Source organism: Narcine bancroftii, chromosome 6, assembly GCF_036971445.1.
Source record: "Narcine bancroftii isolate sNarBan1 chromosome 6, sNarBan1.hap1, whole genome shotgun sequence".
NCBI lineage: Eukaryota > Metazoa > Chordata > Chondrichthyes > Torpediniformes > Narcinidae > Narcine > Narcine bancroftii.
Genome location: NC_091474.1, coordinates 15,163,081 through 15,185,698, shown reverse-complemented (window position 1 = coordinate 15,185,698; position 22,618 = coordinate 15,163,081). Strand labels below are relative to the sequence as shown.

Sequence of the window (22,618 nt, the reverse complement as noted above, 5' to 3'; positions counted from 1 at the left end):
GTTCTGGGGTTTTTTTCCATTTTCTAACATTTATGCTGTAACATTCAAGCTCTAATAATCCATGTCCATTGAGATGTCACTTTGTTAGATTCTGCAACCAACCATGGCAGCCATGCTACCCACTCTCTTGACTATTGTGGACTCAGAAGTCTGTCCAGCAGGAAGAAATTTTAATTTCCTCTGTGAGCAATTTAAATTTCTGAATACTGCCTAGATTTTTTTTTTAACTTGGCCTTTTTTGTATAGATTTACTTTAAAAATGACAACTGTGAAAACAGCAGAGGAAATTTAAATTATCTGTGTTTACAAGAAGAACCATATATGCACATGATGCATTACTGGTCTGGAGTTGGTATTAGAATGATATACACAAGCAATGAAATTGAAATTATCTCAGTGCTTTGCACACCTTGGTATCTCTCTTGATACCGTTCAACCAGTAAGTTGATACAATTGGTGTCATGACTGGTTTTTTTATTGGATTGTTTGCAAGATATTATCAAACGTACATGAGTTACTACCAACAAGTACATTGACTTAGAATGTTTGATTGAAACATCCGTTGTTCTCTCTGGTTACTATTGCTGGTCCAACTGTCATTTTTAGTTTTAAATCATATTTTTTTTTAAATTGCAACAATATGTTATAAATACTTGAGAGAATTGATCTGATTAATGTGCTTCCAGGCATAAAACAAGATATTTCATATAACGAACAAGGTTTTCTGTTATTGAATTTTGCCTCAATGAAAACAATTGTTCACAAAGTTTAATAAATGTGTATATTGTCCACAGTGGCCAATTTTGCACAATATTATTAATACGGACAGAATAAAGCAGAAATAGCTAAATGTTGGTGCTTCTTACATACCAAAGCCTCTGCACAGGTGAAGAAATTCCGAGTGATTTAGTATGGGCTTGTCGGAAATGGCGTTCACTGAGTCTCTTAGATTCCTTAATTAGGTTCACTATTTGTATTGTATACAATTGCACTTTGTTTAATTTACCCTTCGTGCCAAATGACATCATTACAGCCATTTATTTCAAAAAGAAACAGTGAAGTCCCAGATGGACTTGTAACTTAAAAGGTTGACGTTGAAAAGGAAAACTGTACAGATGCAAGTTAACTGTATTAACATAAATCTCTTTTGACTGGCCACAAAAATTAAACTGAAGTGAAACAAGGATAGTAAAAATTTAAATTTATGCAGATAATATTTAATCACATTGAATTAACCTGATAAAATATAATGTATCTAAATATTACATTATTAAAGTCAAGAACACACATCTAAAACTTTTAATGTTATGATCGGCATTGGGCAGTAGAGCTGTCCTCAGTCCACTGAAATCACTAAGAACACAAAAATAAATTATAACTTTCAAAAACACTTCATATTTTGAAGGTGCCCCCAATAAATTATATTCCAGATTATGGGCATGATGTCAATTTGTAAGCTTATTTTGAATATGGATCTTATTTCATTGCTAAAGTGATGCAATCAAGTGCATTATTGAGGTGATGCAGGCTTCAATATGCTAACAAAGAGTTGCGTTTATTAGCCGGGGTTTTCCACGTACCAAATAAAATGGCATTCTATTCCACAATTTACCATCACCAGACTGCAGAAATTCCCTTTGTGACTTATCCTTCCCAATGGCCATTAGTTAAAAATATGCCTCATTTGTGGGATTGGACCTGCTCTGTCATAAATTTGCATTTGTCCCAGGATTGCCACAGAGAACATATTGCCCAACATCGCTGAGCTTTCTCTCAAAAAGATTAACAGTGGTTCCGACTCCTTGGTCACAAATCAGCCATCTCTGCAACCGATCAGAGAGATCATTCCATATTCAGACAGTTCATTGAGACTCGCTGTATATATGTGTCATACGTCTGGGACAGCCAGCTGGAATAAGCCACCTGAGGCTTCCTGCCTGTGGAATTAAAGGAGTGTCAGTCATAAGGTTGAAGGAGAATGTGAGAGGAAAAAAATTGACACCAAGGGGGAGCAGAAAAGAAAAGGGCAAGTCATTCCCAGAAATATAGTTAAACTGAGACTTGTATGTGAAAGAGGCAGTATGGAAATTGTACACCTATTGAATAATTTATAACAATCACTGTCCGGATAGTTTTCTTATGAAAACAATTGAAATTATCCCTCCCAACAGCCACACGACCATAAAGAGTAAAATGATAACAATTATAATAATATGTTAAGATACTAAATCCTGTCATTTTTTTTTTGTAGAGAGAAGAAATAGCTGTCGGGATGGTGAAGAGCAAAAGTGTGTAGCTGCTGGAAATCTGAGAGCAGTGAGCGCACGCGGGAAATACTCAGTCGATCAGGCAGCATCCATGTAGGGAGAAACAGGATATTCTGACCTTTCATCAGAAAGGAGAACGATTAGAAAATAAAGTTGTGTTTTAGATGCAGGGAAGTGGGGGTTGGTGGCAATGTGGCAGGGGTGGAAGTGAACAAGACTGAACGTCAGTGGTCTCTGTGAGACTGCAGTGAAGGTTCGTTAGCCCCAGGTGATAGTTAGGGATGAGAAGTAAATCTAGAAAAAATAGATGAGGGCAGATGACTGAAAGTTTTTTTTTGGGGGGGGGGTGAGGTGAGAGAGTGAGAGTAAGCGAATGAATGTGTGTGAGAGAGAGAAAGAAAAATGAGAGAGAGAGATAAAGAAAAATGAGAGAGAGAGAGAGAGAGAGATGAAGAAAGAGAGAGAATGCTTTAACTGTGAAATAAGGAACACTGCAGTCACTGTAAACCTGAAATAAAAGAGGGTGTTGGAAAGACAGTAGCCAATATGAAGAGAGAAAATCAAAGATACCATTATAGATTGAAGGCCCTTTTATTGATCTTACAGTTAAGCCCAACAGAAGCTTAAAAAGATGAGATGCTGTTCCTTGAATTTATCTTGTGATTCATTGGTGCAGTGCAAGAGATCAAAACTGGACTCCAACGTAATGATGCCATGTATTTGTCTTTGACTTCAGCACTAATGAAGGTGTGTGTAAACACAGATTCAGAGCAGTGGACTTCTTCTCCCTCACAATTGGAACAGGAAAGTGAAATGTTCAAAGCTGTGTTAACCATGAAACGTCAGGCTTTGTAAATACGATCACCATTCTTTCCGCATGCCTAGGATCTTTTCTCTTAGCGCTCCATACCTTCAACCCCTGGTATGTTTTGGTGGGAGAAAACCGGACCCTCCAGAGGAAACCCATGCAGACATGAGAACATACAAAGTCGTTACAGGCAGAGTGGGATTTGAACCCCAAATCTTATTGCTGCTGTAACAGCGATGAGCTAACCGTTACGCAAACTGTGTTTCCCTGAACTCCTTTTGGATATTATGCATGTGTCCCCCTTCAACCCAATTTTTCTGAACAGGTCCCACTCCAATAATTTAACGTGACCTGATGAGCTTCTCCAGCACTTTGGTGTTGTGCCCTAGGCCCCATCATCTGCAGATTTTCTTCTTAACTTTTATGTGTGCTTTGACCCGTGCAACTTCCATTTATCAGATCGTTCTTGCATTCAAAAATAGATTATCCAATGAGCTAAGAGAAGGAAAGAGGACTTTAAAAAAACATTTTGCAAGGAGAGTAAATAAGTGACAACACAGAAATGCTGGAGGAACTCAGCATGTCTCCGCAGTGTCCATAGGGGGTAATGGCTTATCAGTGACATTGAGCCCTTCTTTAGCATTTTCCAGCATTTACGTTTTCACTACAATCACAGCATCTGGTGACTTTTGTGTTTCACTCCAAATTGTGTAAATATTCAACTCTTTTTTGAAATGTGCATTCTCTCTGATTAGGTGTTACGGGCAATTTATGGATCCAGTTGGTGAACAATCTGGTTTATCTGCTTGCACACTTAAAATTGTAGCAGAAAGATAATACTCATAAGTAATGCTGCAATAGACTGGATCAAAAATTGGTGTCAACACCATTTTATGCTGTTCATACTTGTCTTTGGAAGTTGCCACAAAATGCACTGTTTTAACTTTATGGGGACATTTAATTTGCTTTGATGAAGTACACAGTTTTGCATTACTGACATCAGACAGCTCTAAAAATTAACTGCACCTAAATAATGTGATATTGTATCCAGTTTCAGCCATATGGTTTACTTTGTCTGACCTTTCCTCCTCAGTTCAATTATCTTTATTGCTTCATTTTGCAGGATCTCTTTTAAAATTATGATCTATTATTGTAAGTTGTACAAACAGTAACAAAGCCAGTTAGTAAATGCATTGCTCAGTGTGAAAACCAGCAATACAGATCAGGAAGGTCATAGGTTCAATCCCCAGAAGATGACTGAAGACAGCAGAGCAGTCAAAAGGATAATACAATTGACCTAAATCCTTCAGGAAAGACAATCAAATATTCCACACTTTATTGTCATCCAGTTATTTCCAAAAATAGTGTGCAGACAAGAAGAAAACTTTCTCTCTTAAATGCCAAACTAGGTTAAAAAGAGATAGGAGTTGCTTTGAAGTAACCAGTAGCCATTGTTGTACAAATCCCATAATGATTTTTGTTTTGATGCCAATGAATTTTCCCTCTGACGTTTTCCTTCTCACTTACCTTGACTGTGTGGCCAGGCACAATTCCAATGCTCTCTCCAAATTTGCCGATGACACCACAGTTGTCGACAGAATCACAAACGGCAATGAGGAAGTGTACAGGAGGGAGATAGATCAGCTCATTGAGTGGTGTAACAACAACAATCTTGCGCTCAACATTAGCAAAACCAAGGAGAGGACTGTGGACTTCAGGAGGAAGTCAGGGGAACACGGCCCAGTCCTCATTGAGGGCTCATTAGTGGAGAGGGTCAAGAACCTCAAATTCTTGGCTGTTAACATCTCCAAGGATCTGCTCTGGAGCCTCTGTGTCGAATGAAGTCACAAAGAAGGCTCACCAGCAGCTATATGTTGTATAAAATCCAAGGGAATTCCAATCCACAAACATAAATATCACCTTTTTAGAGCCAGAAAGTTTGCAGAGCAGTGATTATGGCTCAGCGTGCCATAAAAAGTCACTTAGACATCATGCAACAAAATATAACATGACTTATTTGCAGCCATTTTTGAAAACAATTATACTTACTGGCATGAAACTCAGTGTGTTCACAATACCACTCTTCAGGACATTTTGTTTTTCTCATGAAAAAGCAGAAGCACATTTCTTAAAATTGAATCCTGATTAATTGAGTATAGTTATGAAATTTACTGTGAGATTCACTCAGAGATAAGGCGACAAAAGCCAGGTACAGCAGGACCCATCATAATTTTCAGGGGCTTGATCCAACTGGACGGGTCCCATATGGCATAAATCTTCCTGATGAATTCCAACATTTTACATGGTACATTTCCATACAGAAGTGGCAGCCTCATTAAAAGAGTGTTGCTAATTCTGAAGCCCTGGTTAAATTTAAATATTTTAAATTAAAATTAAAATTTATACATACAGCCCATAAGTCCATTACTGACCGATTACACCAAATTGACCTACAACCCCTGGTATGTTTTGGTGGGAGAAAACCGGACCCTCCAGAGGAAACCCATGCAGACATGAGAACATACAAAGTCGTTACAAGCAGAGTGGGATTTGAACCCCAAATCTTATTGCTGCTGCAACAGCGATGAGCTAACCGTTATGCAAACTGTGTTTCCCTGAACTCCTTTTGGATATTATGCAACTAGTTTCTCTTATCTTACAAAACTTTGCCTGGGCAATTCACAGAATAATGAGATAGCATGCAAAATAAAGTTGGAACCATTTTCAGCTTTTGTGTTTCTTCCTGTGAAAACAGCTTTGCTGTCCACAAATTGCGGTCTGCTTTCCATACATTAGGATAAAAGCAGATTTTTTCTACTGCTAATAATTCAAACTCTTTTATAATCCCAACAGTGGTATGAAATCCACATTCATTTACTTCAAAGCAACTCACCATATTGGATTATGAAATCCTTCCAGTCTGGTTACTGCCCAGATTGTGGTTTCCATATAAAGGAGCGAGATTTGAAGCACCAAAAAGAGACAATGAATAAGCAAGGATGTTTTAGCCTGGAGATTGCTTTTGTCAGCCTTTTTCCTTAACTAAATTTTTAACCTCACCTTTCAGATTCGATCAGTGCTATACTGCAAATTGTTGGAATTAATATCAAGGAACCTGGGAGTTCCTGAACATCAGATGCACCAGTGTATCTCCTCAAACCAGTGAAATTTTAAGATGAAGATAGCTAAGGAAATATGTGAATTATTGTTAATTTAGAAACAAAGAGGGAGAAAATTCAATTGGATAATTAAAAAATATAAGTCTGCAGATGGTGTGATTATAGTAAAAACACACCGAAATGCTGGAGAAACTCAGCCAGTCTTGCAGCATCCATAGGAAACAAAGATATACTGCTGGTGTTTCAGGCCTGAGTCCTTCTTCAAGGAATAAGAACAGGATAAGCAAAAAACAGGAAATCTCAGAAAAGAGACCGAGGACTGGGCAGGGGGAGGAGTCCAGACCAACAAATTGGATAGGATCCTAGCAGGTGAAAATTGATTTTATCTGTGGGAAAAGAGACAAAGGGAAAAAGGGAGAGAGAGAGAGCTGGGGGAAGGCGACAGTGGGGGCGTGGGGGGGGAAAGGGGGCTACAGAGAGGGGATTGCACAAAAGTCAATGTTAATACCATCTGGTTGAAGATTGCCCAGAAAGAAGATGAGGTGTTGATGATCCAGTTTGCAGGTGGGCTGAGTCTGGAAGTGCATGAGACCATGGACAGACATGTCAGCAAGGGAATGGGATGGGGAATTAAAATGGATGGCCACTGGGAGAATGGATAATAATTGGATAATTATTTAACCAACAAAGGAGAGAAAAAAATGAAAATCTTCCATTTAAAATACCCGTGAATATTTGCTCCTGCAAAGATACTCCATTATGGTTTTTAGACTGCAGGCATATAACAGCACAACCAAGGATTTTTGCCGCTACACGGGACTCAATTCCTGCACTGTGATTTATCCTGCAGGACCCCTACAACTTTTCGGAGGAAGCCTGCAGAGTAAATTGTACCAGAAAAATTCGTTGACGGTCATCCACTCGACTGCACGTCCAACCACCGGGACTGTTGAACTCAGGTACTTGCACAAGGTGCGTTATTTTTTTTTTACATTTTTTTCCCAACATTGCAGGCTAAAAACCATACATGGTATCTATTGTTCCTCTCGGTCACTCCAGTGGCATGTGAAAACCAGTTGTGATGTAATTCACTGAGTTATCACGAGTTTAAAGGCTGCACCCTGATTTATTCATAGTTGCAGTCTAAATTCACCAATTTCTCGACACCATGCAAATGGAAAAGGCAAACTCCCACACAAGTGAGCAAAGCGGCATCTGAGAATATTGCGAATGAAATCAGTGTCAAGGAGGTATGATCATGGTAACTGATTCAGCAAAAGAAAATAAATATGAACCCAACAGTTGATATGAGACAAGGAAAGAAAAAGGGGCAGGAGAATAGCTCCATGGATCATTTTGGAAATGTAGCAACGTAGATAGAACTTATTGGTATAGATAGCTTGACATGATGAGAAATAATAATGAATTCATCAAATCTGAACAATGGAGACATTGAGTGATGGCCATAAATTGACAAAACCACAGCATTAACACATTATAATTTCAAGCCTTTGAATTAGACAGTGTGAGATGGTTATGATTCTTTTCTGTTTGAACATGATGTTAATGTTAAATCAGTCAAAGGGAATTGGATGGTGAATAGCATGCCAAAAATGGTCAAGTAACGCAAGTCCTGTCAATATATTCCAGCAAAACAGTGGATTATCTCACCTTGTAACATTCCCAGTAAGTTCTTATTGCTCTAAGGTGAACTTGCCAATTTGGTCCATTCACATCGCTCCCTTAACAATTCCAGGACAACTTTGATGCTGGTTTTGATACTGTTGATTCAGAAGCCATTGATTTGTTTTCTAATAGGTGCTGAGCTGGAGATGCTTGTGCCAACAGATTTTATATTGACAATGGAAGGGTGTGCAGGAAAGGTAAATGATGTCATGATGTTTTAATGCACGAGCATGGTCTTGTGTAATGCTGATTCCTTTCCCACTACTGAACCCTGTCAGCAGCAAACATCTGCACTGTGGACCAATGGTATTCTCTCAACTAAACATTGTCTCATTTTCAGGCAAGCCAACTTGGATCCAATTCCAAGAGTGATCAGGTCCAAATTGGCAGTCTGAAGAATTACTTCTTTTTTATGGGCCCTGGCAATCCCATTATTTCTCCATCAAAAATATCCCCAGGCATTCCTGAGTATTATTCGCAGCTGTGGAGAACAGACAATACACTCAAAATGTATTCACTATTTAATATTCTTGTTTAAATCAAAAATAAAAGATTAATATGAGGAAAAAGTGAGTATTGGTTTCGACACTGTTTTGTTTTTCTAATGTTTTCCTCATTTGCTTCCAATAGGAATCATTGATCTTTTATACCAAGATAATATGAATATCTATTCCATAGACATCTCCACAAATGTTTTAAATATTTAAAATACTGGACTAAAATTGTGTGCGGACTTCCAGGTTTACCCACTGCAAAAGTGTTGATCGTATAAGATACCTCGTCGCTTCTATGGTAACGTTGGAAGTGATATCTTATTGATTTATGACAAGCGAAGCTCCTCTCAACCTGCCAAAATTAATCAAGTGATGTGTGTTTACTGCAAGGTCAACGGCATCAAATGTTCAAGATGCAAAGTGAAACTTTACCTCGTTCAAATTTTGAGAATGACTTCTGTCAGGATTGCTTGTGCAAAATGAAGGAAAGTCGCTCAATACCTTTAGACCCCAAAAAATGTCAGAATGTGTCACAGAAACAATTTGGCAGCTTTCAAAAAGGTAACAACTGAAATTTCCCAAATATCCTGCCAAGGAATTACATATCAGACGGCTACAAGAACTTACAACATCTTCTTTCTATCGAATGCTTACTTATGACCTGTGGAGTTTACCGGAACTGTATTTTCACTTTGTTAAACAGTGCTGTTTGCCAAAAGACAATCTTACATAAAAGGCATAAAACAGTTTTCCCACATTCTAACTATTTTTCATGCTTAGATATAAAACTGTGGATCAACTCTCCCAGAATAGACAATAACTAAACCATTATGGACTAGATTCTAGAAGATCCAATGTTCAATACCCAGGTAGTTCAACCGGAGATGGAACTGCTCCTGGTTTGTGTTTGCACAAACCAACACAGTTCCAGAATCCCAAGTGTACAGAAATATGAAAGCCTGTGGAACGCAGAATTGGACTCAAGACTATAAGAAAGAACAGAAGAAATAGGAGCAAGAGCGGGCCATCCGGTCCGTCGAGACTGCTCCACCATTCAATGAGATCACGGCTGATCCGATGATAGGCTCATCTCCACCAGATTCAAATATTAAGGAGTGATTAGTGGAGTTATAGAAAAAAAATTGAGAGAGAAAATAAGATCCAAAATAGAAAGATGTTGAGAAAAAAAAAAGATCAGGCGCCAAAGGGAAGTCTGCGATCCAAGAATCTTCACACATGAAACACAAAACGTAAGAGCCGCAAAGTAGATAGAAAAATTAAAAAATAATGTTGCAAAGAGATGGAGTATAGAAGTGAGGTAGACTTCATCACAACTGTACTGATATCTATAACTGGGCCACTCATGTTGGTATCCTTATTTAAAGGAGAAGCAGACAGGCATAGTGGTGAAAGATTAACCTTAGAAGGAAAGATTGAGCAGGTTTGGTCTATATTCATTAGAGGATGGAAAAATTAGGTAATCTTTTTGAAACATAGAAAATGCTGTGGGAATTTGATGAGGTGGATGTTGAGAGATGTTTCCCGATAGAGGTGAGGTGGAAATGTGGCAATTGTTTCAGAGTAAATGTGCCACCTATTGAACACATGAGGAATTTCTCATCATTGAAATTCTTGATCCCAAAAAGGAGTGGAGCCTGTCACTGAATATCTTCAAAGCCAAGGTAGATCGATTTTTGAATGTAACATGAAGGAAGGTAGAATGAGGCTGACATCAGATTAACCATGATCTTATTGACAAGCAGAGCAGGCACAGGGGCCTACTTAATTCTTACCTTCTTTTGACTCCCACATTAGCTTGAAGATGTAGTGAGTGGAGGGAGGGATTAGAAAATCCAGACAAATTAATTTTCCTTTGATCCTACTTTATTTAATAAGGGAGACCAGAGCTTGAATCTAATTCAGAATAAGCGGAGAGTTGTCAACCTTGGGAGGTTACCACCAGCAACCTGGGTTCAAATCTGGCACTGTCTGTAAGAACTTTGTACATTCTCCCCATTTCTGCCTGGGTTTTTTCCTCCCACCCTTAAAAACGTGTGGGGTCGATAGGTGTAGTTGGGGGTTACAGGCTGGGGGCTAGAGGGCCTGTAACCTTGCTGTATGTCTAAATTTTGTTTTAATTAAATTCAAAAAACCGACCTTAAACAATTTACCCGTGCTTTGACTGCACTGACAACACATACTTGATAAAGAATGCCATTCACACTCATCTGGCTGCACACAGATTTACCTCCTTGTGTTGCATTTTGTCCAGAAAACTTGTTACAAAAGCAGCTGACAAGTCTGATTTATGCCAGTGAGGTTTGAACAGCATGTGCACCACACATTAACAGAGTGAATCATGTTTCACATGAGGTACCTGAGGTAACTAATAAAGATCAGCTGGCAAATCAAGATCCCTGAAAATAAAGATATAAAAATAACTGAAATGCCATGCAAGGAAACTAAGCATAAAGGTAGAGCAATGCTTGAAAAGTTATGAAATGGGAGATCAGATGAACAAATGGCAAAGGGTGATTTTATGGAGCATTGATAATTGGGTCATGCCAATAAATAAAGGGACATAAGACAAATAAAGATGGCACTAAAACAATCTACAGTCAGTGCTAATTGAGGACATCTGTACAAAGTGAGGGGAGGGAAGTTTAGGAGAGATAGCAGGGGTAAGTTTTTTTTTACACAGAGAGTTGTGGGTGCCTGGAATGCCTTGCCAGGGATGGTGGCAGAGGATAAAACATATGGGCCATTTAAGAAACACATAGACAGGCACATGGATGAAAGAAAAATAGAGGGTTACGAGGTAGGAAGGGTTTAATATTATTTTGGTAGGAATATATAAGTCGGCACAACATCGAGGGCTGAAAGGCCTGCACTGCGTTGTAATGTTCTATGTTCTGCATTCTAACTTTTCAAGACCAAAAGCCAGTTGCAAACTCCTACTCAGAAGCATGACTTAGCATTACCAGCGAGTCTAAACTCATGCTTTACTAAACAAACAAAATCCCCAATCTGCTTTTTGTAGTTCAACTGTTAGCAAACACTGATACATTGGTCTCATGGGCCATCAAAGAGCTTACTGCAGCAATTAAAATGATATTTGAATACTACATGGATGAAAAAGGAGCAAGAACTTGGGACTTTCGCAATCTGAAGTCATCCAAACTTCTTTACATCCAATAAAGTAATTTTGGAATTTACTGTTGTAACTATGGGGGTTTTAATTTAGAGAAACACCACAGTAACAGGCCCTTCCAGCCAACAACCCCGTGCCACCCAAATACACCAATTAACCCCCATACATATATTTGGAGGGTGGGGGAAACTACAGCACTCAGGAAACCCACGGAGACAAAGGAAGAACATATAAACTCTTCACAGGCAGATTTTAGTTTAAACAAGAATCCAATTTCCTGCTGTAGAGTACATCGAAAGAACCAAAGACTTGTTGATCCAAACCAAGGCTTTTATTAACTAAAAGACTGGAGCACATCACATGTAGGTCGACCAGTCCAGAATGACCTGGTCTGGCGAGGAGCAATCCTTTAAGACCTGCCAGTAGGTGTGGCTACGCTCTCAGCCAATCACAGTCATCCTACACTACAATCTGTACATATATACATTGGTGATAGAATCTGTACTATCACACCTGCTAAAATGGTGTTGTTGTAAGTCTCATTTACAGAGCATGAATGGCTTGCTTAATCAGCTTGTGGGAAGGGTAACCTTCATCAGTACTTCCAACAAAATGAACATTAAAAAAATGGTTTTTGACGGACAGGTATTGGAACAGATGATGCGATCTCAGCCAGTGCCACTTTGTCCCCCCCTTTGAGAATGCATGGAGCCATGTGAGCTTTTCAGGGGCCCACGGGTCCAATCAAGCCTTGCTCCCGTGACCGCTTCATAAAATGGAACAGCCGCAAACCTGGCCTCAGGTGGCAGAAGCTGGAGCAACTCACCAAGTTGAGCTGCTCGACCAGCTGAGTCCCTCCAGCAGATTGTTTGTTGCTCCAGATTCCGGCATCTGCAGTCTCCTGTGTGCTATCAAAGGTCTTCTCAATGACTTCAATATGGGTCTGATGTTCTTAAACATTTTAAAACAGCTGAAATAGATTAAATAACTTGCAAAACAGTGTATTTTCAGGCAAGAAATAATAATAATGTTTAATTGGTGTAAATTAGTTAAAATGTTTAATATTAATTAAAATAGGGAAAAAAATATTTTACCTTTCGTCCAGGGCAAATAACTCTGTTCTGGTGAATGGGATCCGTAGATGTCTTGATGGCTGCTTAAAAGCAAAAGATGAGATATGGTGTGTACCTGATCACTCAACCAAAGTTATTTTTGCTTCAACCCCAGACTCGTTAGCTAGGAAACAAAAAATAAATAAAGAGATACTTTCCTTCAGTCTCACAAATATCATCTGATTGTAAACTCTATGTTGAGTCCAACAGGAAAGTGAGAGGGATCAGATGTGTTTTAGCCCATTTCCTACTTCTGCACTGCAATGCAGAAATGGTCATGATAAGTTTATTGTCATATACATTGTACAGTGTATATATGCACCAACATTCTTACTTGCTGCAGCCTAACGTACTTGTGACAAGAAACTAGAATAGTAAACTTATTGAATTAAGAGAGACAATAAGATTAGAAGATAAGCCATAAATATTCAATATGAAATATGGAAATCAGAAATACACTGTGAGTATCAGCTGTACAAGGAGCTGCTCATCAGCAATTCTTTTCCAAAATACCAGCAAAATTAAAGATATTTTGCACCTTGTAAACTGGACTATTTAAATGGTCTGGTCCCGTTCCCCACCCCCCCCACCAAAAAAAAAAATAGGCCTCATTCTATGCACTTTTAGGACCTCTACAGTGGGGTAAAACAATTGTGACGTTTTTAGATGTTTTAAATTTATGCATATAGCCTTTCAGCCCACAAGCACGTGCCGCCCAATTTCAGCCAATTGACCTGCAACCCCAGTACGTTTTGAAGGGTGGAAGGAAGCCGGAGCACCCGGATGAATGTACAAACTCTCTACAGACAGCGCCAGGTTCAAACCATGGTCGCTGGCGCTGTAACAGCATTGAGCTGACCGCTGCACTAAACATGCCACCCATTAAAAGGCTCTATGTGGCCCAGGATGGTATTTATGGTAACTCTACTCTTCACTTAGAGTTCCATTCTCAGTTGTGTGATCTGTTAACTCAGCCTTCTTGCCAGTGAGTTAAATGGCAGATAAAAACAATGCATGGAATTGGACGCCTTGATGACAACATTGTCGAATATCCTGACTGTTCAATAACATCCATTGTAAAATTTCAATAGAAATGCCGTTTTTATTCTTAAAGTACTTCCCATTTTTTTCCTAATAGATTACTATCTCAGCTTCTAAGTTTAGTGCCAAAATAATAATGGTCTTCTCTGTGCTAAAATGTAAACAATCAGGCTGCTAAAGTGTAAACATCAGTGGTAAATATATATCGTCATATAATTCAATAAAACAGTATTAGTAAAAATAATTCTTCACTGCAAAGTTCATCATACTTAACTAATCAAGAAATGTTAGTTATTTAAAACTTTGAAGGGTACAACTTCACTTTTCACTTTGAGTTTCATGTACTGAACAATCAACAGTGCAACGAACTTTTGACAAACCCCTTTACTCTTTAATTTATAAGTGCTACCACAAGATTCAAACAATTCTTGTATCTCTTCCAAAATTCTGACAAAATGAGAGATATTCCATTTATTTAAACACAATCATTCATACTTTTTTTCTGTGTAATTTTTCATTTGAAAAATACGCGAACCAATTAAAATGAGTGCTGTGCCATAATTATTTAACTTATCTGGTGACAGATGAATCCCTGATATAGAAAATAGCAAGTCAAGTCGACATTAAGGTCAAGGTTTGCTATCCATAATTGGAAGTTTGTATTTTATCCATGGTTTAGTTTTAAACTGCTTGATAAATTTTAATGTCCTTCCCTGCTGTCCTAAACTCATTGACTCATGTTTGCCCTCTCATTGTTTTCTGTTCACCCATCTCATTCCCATCTTGTGATTCCTAAGTTCTACTTACAAGCAAAGCCCCTGGAAACATCCTGCAACACATTGACTCAAAACCTCTGTTTATAGGTTTTGCTGCTGTCCCCTGGGAACAGCTGATGGCGCTGTGTTAATTTATTATCTCACTGAAGTCCTTTCACCACTGACAAGGAATAGACCTGTTGGATTCTCTTCACAATAACAGGAAGAGCTGACATTGAGAGATCAAAAAGTGATGTCACAACGAACACTCGGCCACCGCAAGCTCTGGGGTAATTTTTCTCACACTGCACACAGAGCCGCTGACTCACATCTCGGGCGCTAGCTGTCAGGAATTTGCCTGCTCTCTCTGTGATTGTGCAGATTTCCTCCAACATCTCAAAGAGGCTCAGTGGGCAGGTTAGGTGGCTGCTATAAATTATGCCCAGTGTGAAGGTGAATGGTAGACTTTGGGAATGCAAAGATAATGGAAAATGAGAGTAACCTGAGATTAGTGTGAATGCATTGTTGATGGACAATATGGAATTGGTCGACTGAGAGTTATGCTGACTCTCTTCATAATGGCCCGGTTAGCGTAACGCTATTACAGTACTAGCGACGTGGGTTCGAATCTGGCACTGTTTGTATGTTCCCCCCTGCCTGCCTGGTGCTCAAGTTTCCTCTCACCCTCCAAAAAAAAGGGATTTGCAGGTTTATTGGGTGACATGGGCTTGTGCGCCAGAAGGGGCTGTTACATCTAAAATGTTAAAACAAAACTCTATCAGTGATAGCAATTTACATTTACACAACTGAAAGTCAAAAAAAATCCACCTTTCTAGCATCTGTAATCAAAACAGAAAATGCTGGAAACACTCAACAATTCTGTGAAAGAAAGACAAATATATAGTTTCAGACTGAAAATCCTTTATCAACAATATATAATGACTGAAGTTTTAATCAAATTGAAAATCAAAGAATTGCAGATTTATTGTCTGATAAGTAATCTTTCAACAGAAACTTTCCATTCTATGTTTTATTAATAGTTTATGAACACTGTAATTATTTTCTCTCTTTCAGCAGATTTTTCTTATCATATTTAAATTCAGCCTCAAAATTGTGGATCTTCTATTTTCTTAACTGAATCTCCATTTTCTTATTGCCCTCAAGCCACGATGTATCTCAGAATCGCCGGAGCAATTGAATTAAGTGCAGGTAAATGGGATTGGAAGAGATGGGCGCCTGTTGGTCACGATGAACATGTAGGCCGAAGAACTTGTTTCTATGCTGTGTGAATCCACAATTTCATGACTCTAATCCTCACTCTTCTTCTCGATGCCCTGTACTACCTTTCACCTTGGCCCTTCCCGATAGATTTACGCAGTAATGAGGAGGAAATGATTCTCTCAGGAGCAGTGAATCTGTGCAATTCTCTGCCCAAGGAAACAGGACAGGTGGCCTCACTGAGTGTATTTAAGACACGGATAGATTGCTGTTTGAATAGGAATTTAGAGTGAGGAAGAACAGGTGGGGAAGTAGAATTTTTGATGCAGGGGTGGCCAACCTTTTCATTTTTAATTTAGAGATACAGCATGGTAACAGGCCATTTCGGCTCACGAGTCCATGCCTCCCAATTAACCTACATCCACCACCCCGTACGTATTCATGGGCCAAAATGGCCTGTTACCATACCGTCTGTCTAAATTAAAAATGAAAAGGTTGGGCACTACTGGTCTCTGGCCAGATCCACCGTGATCTTATTGAATGTTGGAGTAGGCTCGATGAGCCAGATGGCCCTGTTTTTCATCTTCTTTTGCTTTTATTGTCACTCTCAGCAACATGTGAGGCACATTATTCAATTTTTTTTAATGGAAATGTGCCATTGACTGTCTGTCAACGGACACCTATGTGATAGATCATGCCATGTAGTGGTCTTTCAATCATTAATCTTGAACGTAAGACCATTGAGCTTCTCCAAGTATTTTTCCTGGACTGTGGTCTTTAATTTTGTAGTTTTTAGACCAGTATTTCTAGTTGTATTTTTGGAGTTTAATAGTTCCAATTAAATTTTTTCACTTGGGATTCTGTGATGAGTTAGAATTTGAGGCATATATACATTGTATAATGTATCTGAAAATAAATGTGTTATCATTTAAATCCATGCCCTTCATTCAGGCAAAAGCAGTTTGGGAGCCATATGGGTGTTAATGTCTCAGAATTTTGACGGTCTTTCGAACAGGGGGAGAAGGCAGTGAAAGCTAAGAATGTCGGGGGGGGGGAGGTAGGAGGTTGCAGGGTGGTCATTTGCAAGATGGCTGCATCCATCCCAACATCTGTGTTCCCCACACTGAGACAGCCCCTCCCCCCCTCCCCACAAAGGAGTGTCTGAGGAAAATGGCCCTCTCAGTGAATTGTGCCATCTACTGGAATCTGAATTAAAATCAAGCTTTGCCATTGATTGTGAAGCAAAAATGATCAAACCCTGAACTTTTAGCCTCAACTCTTTCTACACAGTGACAGGGATTACATCAAGTAATCTGCAAGTAACAATTGAGTAAACCTTTCCAGTTGCTCATGAATACAAACATTCTTACCATGATAGACTGGCAGTAGATGATGCAATACCGATTAATGGCATTGTTCCATGAGGTACTGATGAACACCCATGTGCACCCCATTATTACTTTGCTTCAGTCTTTGTGAAGAGCAAAAGTTTTTTAACACCTCCATCCCAACTTTCACTTCTGTTCACTATTTTCTCCAAAGTACCTGTCCATCTGCAGCAAGTACGAATTTTTGTACTATGTCCATTGTACAATGTATACGACCAGAAACTCATCATTATCTTTAGTAAAAACACAGTGCTGGAGAAATTCAGCGGGTCAAACAGTGTATTTTATTTAGGAAAGATAAAGATACATAGCCAATATTTAGGGCTTGAGCCCTTCATTAAGGTGTGAAAAAAATGTTGGCATGCGTGCGCCTGAATAAAATGATGGTAGAGGAGGGGTGGGGAGAGCATAATCCCAAAGGTAGGAGGTAATAGGTGGATGAGGCAGGGAGGGCATGCCAGCAAGCAGGAGGAGGGGGCGATGGCTCTGTGAATGGAGAGGAAAGGGGTTGGAGAGCTGGAGCAAAGAAGACAACAGGAATGAAAAGGGAGGGAGAGTGGAGAGTAGGCTAGGAGAAACCGGAGAAGTCATTGCTATGGCCATCCAGTTGGAGTGTGCCCAGGAGGAAAGTTAAGTGCTGCTCCTCCAATTTGCAGGTGGTCTTGGTGGGACACTACATGAGGTCATGGACAGATATGGGAGTCTGGGAGAGGGGCGACTCCTGCTTTACTCCTTTTCCTCATCATTATCCTTAGTTGCTCAGTCAGAGCTACTTCAAGAAACCTTTTCACCCACAAAGTATGCCTCTTTAAAATGGTAATTTTCACTGTGATTTCTAGCTGTGAGTTATCTTTGGAAAATGCACAAGAGATGACCAGTTACAAGGTGCACATGAAATCAACAGGTGAGAACTTATCACACACTAGTCATTGCAAAAGCTGAATTCCCTCCATGGATTGGGAGGAAATTTCTAAATAAAGCTGCTCATACTTCTTGATTATTTCTTTGTATTACATTGTCAACCAAGAAAGCCTGACAAGAATTATCAAGGATGATGCAATGATTATTCCCACCTATTTTTACTTTAAAGACAGCACTCCTTGTGAGAATCCATTGAGTATGTTTATTTATGAAGTCTAAGATGTGTCTGATTACCTTATGAACTCATGTAATAATGGATCGCGTGTAATAGTTGACTGTTCTCCCCTCCCCACGCTTTTTTGTGGCTCAAAAATCATGTGTTTTCTGAATGATCCATGTAAAAGTCAACTCCCCCTATTTATGGCCCAAACCCCCTGCCCATCCCAGCTCCCAATGCCCCGACCACAAATCCTCGCCCCAGCCACCCACCCACCTATCCGAGTTCCCGTCACCCCGGTCACAGAAATTCTCCAAGGCCCTGGCTGCTCGCCCATCTGAGCTCCCGATGCCCCGAACACAGACTTATCACTTGTTCCTGGCCATCTGTGCTCCCAATGTCTTGAACTGTGCAAGTACTTAGCCGCAGTCAAAAGTACGAAATGTATAAAAGTTGACCCCTCCCAACACAAATTTGATCTGAAAATTTGGTCCAAAAACCACAACTATTGCATGAGTATATACGGTAAGTATTGTAATGATTCTTCACAACCAACAAAAAATTGCGCTGCGATACAAAACATTTTAAATTACCTCAGAACTGGAAAATGACTAAACACTGAGCCATGGAGAAAACAGGGTTTAATAGGTTTTTATTATTGTAGATTATGAATCAGAAAGAGATGGCAATGCAGTTAAATTTAGGAAGAATATTGGCAAGAATGGGATAGGTTAACTGGCTAAAAAAAAGAACAAAAAGAGTGAATATATAACATAGGTGACAGCTGCAAGAACTGGACAAAGAGTAAGAAGGACAATGGTCATGAGGATCTCATTGCGAAGAACAAGCGTTTTCAAGATAATGGATGGGAGTTAGAAACAAAGAGAATAGGAAAAGATGGGGAGCAGCAAAAGATTGGGACTGAATAAAAGGAGCACTGAATTGGAGAGGGCAGCACAGTGTAATCAGTACAATCCCTGTGTCTCACTGGTAATCCTCCCACTTGAAGGCTCTCTGTCCTCAATTGGCCCAGCCTTCCTCTTGAATCTCCTGCTCCAGATCGACAGTCTTTGGCGGGCTTGCCAGATTTCCCAGCAAATCTGGCAAAGCACAGAAGTTCAACGCATTCAAACTGACTGACTTTTTTGCTGGCTGCAGCATTTTGATGGCTCTGTCCATTAACCCCCTGTACACGCAAGGTGAAAAGCAAATTCACGAGAGGTCGTTTTAACCCAATAAACAGATAGGAATGACAATCTGGAACAACCGCATTCCTCATTTCATTCCCCATTCCATTTGTTCTCCTTTGGATTCGAAGGATCGTGGATTTCTGTGGTTGCTGGACTCAATTCCATCACTTTCCCAACAGGCGATTCAGAAATAAACTAGTTCCCTGAGTCCAAAGATAACAAAAGAAAGGGTAGGTTTTTCAGTGCCAACAATTCAAGGACCAAGTCGTAGGATATTTCCAAACAAAGTAAATGCTTTAAAACTAGTACACAACTGAAAGAAGTAATCAAAAAAATCAAATATGATGTTGGTTTTTACTAAAATGGTAAGAATTCAGAAATGAGGAAATAATGCTTTACTATACAGGGGCTGGTCAGGCCACATCCAGAGTACACAATTCAGGCCTGGGAACTGAATCCTAGGAAAATGTTTCCAACTTCATCTGAATCAGGCTTCAAGAGTTAAATTATAAGGATAAGTCATGTAATGTTGGCTTACATCCTACTGAAGTTAAAGATGGAGTGGTGATCCAATCAAGTTCTCTAAAATGATAAAGCAATTTGATTGGATGGCTACAGGAAAAACTCCTTCCTTTCCTCCACTGGGGCAAATCACAAACTAGATGTCATCATCTTAAAACTACAGCAAGGTGGGGGTGGTCATAGGGGGGGTGGGGGGGAGGTGTGGAGGATCTGTAAGCATTTTATCACATAAAGTGTGCTCAATTCTGGCACTTCCTCCCCAAGAGGCTGGAACAATTATCACTTTCAAGAAAGAGACTGGCTAAATATTATTACAAATTATAAAAACATAACAGCCTGAATACGCCTGAGATTGTCTGAACTCGAAAGCTAAGCAGGCTCAGGCCTGGTCAGTACTTGGAGGGGAGACCGCCTGGGAGCACCAGGTGCTCTAAGTTTCTGTGAGGGGCGCTGGACAAGTGGCGACTGTCTGTCTGCCTTAACATAGACAAAAATTAAAGAATTTCATCTATGTTACATTCTAAATGTAGTATGTCGTGACAATAATGGAACCTTTACCTTTATATTGTTAGTAGTCACAAAGCTGGATAGTTGAGGGGGAGCAACAATACAGTGAAATTGGTTCAAGAAGCAAAATTCCCCCTTGCAAGTCCAAAGAAAGGAACAACCAAGCTTCAAAATAGTTACTTGGTGAAAAGGAATGAACTGTTCAATCCATTCAAATCTACTGAGATATTCTGGCAAGTGAGAGCATTCTCCATTCATGAGGGAACAAATGCCTCAACTCCTGGACTTGTTTGAAACACTGGATCCCAAAAACTGAAGGAGAAAAATGAATGATTGAGTGATTATCAAATTATCTAAAATGAAAACGAGTCCCCTGTTGACTTGTTTTAAATGCATGAGGCCCCATCAGATCCAGCTACTTTTCACCCAATATTTTGAACTATCAATTTGGGGCAGCAAGATTAACGTGGCGGTTAGTGCAGTGGCCAGGGTTTGAATCCAACACTGTCTGTAAGGAGTTTGCAGGTTCTCCCCGTATTTACGTGTGTTTCCTCTGGGTGGTTCAGTTTCCTCCCACCCTTCACAATGTAGAGGATTTATAGGTTAATTGGGGGCCGCAGGTTCAGGGCCCAGTAGTGCCTGCTGCATATCTAAATTTAAATTTAATTTTAAATGAGACTCAAATGTTGAATACCTAAATGTATTTTTTAAAATTTGTTGCATCTCACTGGGATCAATGCTGCTGCACCTATCATCTCCAGCACCTTAAAACGTGCCCTTAAGCAGAAGCCTCCAGTAACTTGAATTCTGCTTTGCTGGACTCTGGTATTGAGATGGGCAATGAAAGAATGGTGGTGCAGTATCACGAGAGCTTGACAAAATTATGCATATGATTTAGGCACACTTTGCAGCCAGCATACACCAGTCAATCTCCTGGTAAACTATACTATTTAAATCCCCCCTCCCCCCCACAAATAATTGCAGTCAGATTGGAGGAAAGGATTTTTAAGTATAAGATTTCAAAGGAGTTAAGCAAATGCTTCCTGATGCCTTAATTGCTGAGTGAGTAAGCCATTGAGGCAAGAAGTGTCCAGCGAGTTATTCGATCTCACCTGGGCATTATAACTGATTCCAGCTGTTCCAGGTTAAAGAGAAAAAATCAATAGGGTTTCATTATTTGAGAATCCCAACAGGAACCTTGCATGGTAAGGAAAGAACTGGGCAATTCTCTGCACTGCCTGAATGAAGCAGTGTCTTGGCTCACACTGAAATGCCGCCACTAGCGTAGGGTACTGGAAAGCACCTGTGAATCAACAAATCAATGCTTCAACTTAGCTGTAACAAAAAAATGTATTATGTCAACCTGGAAATTAGAAGATAGCCTGAGAATACAGCAATGGTACATAGAAATGAATAAATGTATTCCATTGGAAAAAAATAACATATAATTTAAGAAATAACATCACAGTATTCGAACAAATTTGGGAACCGTACATGGAACACAACAGAGAAGTCCTACCAAGGACCTCCACCGCCTAAAATGACAGAAGGAGAAGACGACGAAATGAACTGACCCAGTATGTAAAAGTAGAAGACACAAATTTCTTGTTTATTTTCATTGTGTGATGACATTGTTTAATGGGTTTAATGTATCATATATGTTGAACGTTGAGTGAGTGGGGAGGAGGGGGGGTGAAAGAGGGAGGGAAGGGAGGGGGGAAAATGGGGAAAAAATGGCACTGTGTATATTCAAGAGGGAAATGTTTGTGTGTATTTTGGTCAGTATGGTTCACAGTGTGAAAAATAAAAATAAAAAATTTTTAAATGAGAAAGAAGAAAATTGGGCAGCAAAAGTAAAACCCTGTCATTCTACTTACAGTAAATATTGGGACTGGAGGGGCAAATTTGCTTTATCAGGATTGTCTAGGATGTGGAGAGAGTGGACAATAGAGGTTGGGAAGTGACAGGAGTAATAAGAAGTTTTGTTTGTAAGGAGAAATGAACTTAGCCCACCCAGTAAAATCAAGATGCTGAAGAATCTCAGCAGGTCAAATCCGATAGCAAAGATAAAGAAGCGTAACCAACATTTCAAGCTTGAGTCCTTCATCAAGGAATGACGAAGATGTAGGTGAAGACTCAGGTAAAATTCTGACAAGAACTGAGATATCTGTAGAGTTCTACAAAGAAAACTTAAACACTTTTTCGAGAGATCCTTGTCTTTGCAGAAGTAGAAATTCAAGAGGTGGACCTCCACCACTTTAATTGCGCACCAACACTTTAAA

The 22,618-nt window shown here is 39.5% G+C and overlaps 1 long non-coding RNA gene across 2 annotated transcripts in view; it reads right to left on the bottom strand.

Annotated features, from left to right (window-relative positions):
- LOC138735748 (uncharacterized) overlaps positions 1 to 22,618 on the bottom strand; it is a 43,554-nt gene that overhangs the window by 16,378 nt on the left and 4,558 nt on the right. The window contains exons 2-3 of one of the 2 annotated variants that reach the window (XR_011339931.1): positions 12,620 to 12,678; positions 12,352 to 12,495 (exon numbers count right to left, since the gene is read on the bottom strand). This is a non-coding gene — a long non-coding RNA (uncharacterized lncRNA). Of the gene's footprint in view, positions 1 to 12,351; positions 12,496 to 12,619; positions 12,865 to 22,618 lie in introns of those variants that run through there. The other variant, XR_011339930.1, reaches the window with a different exon arrangement.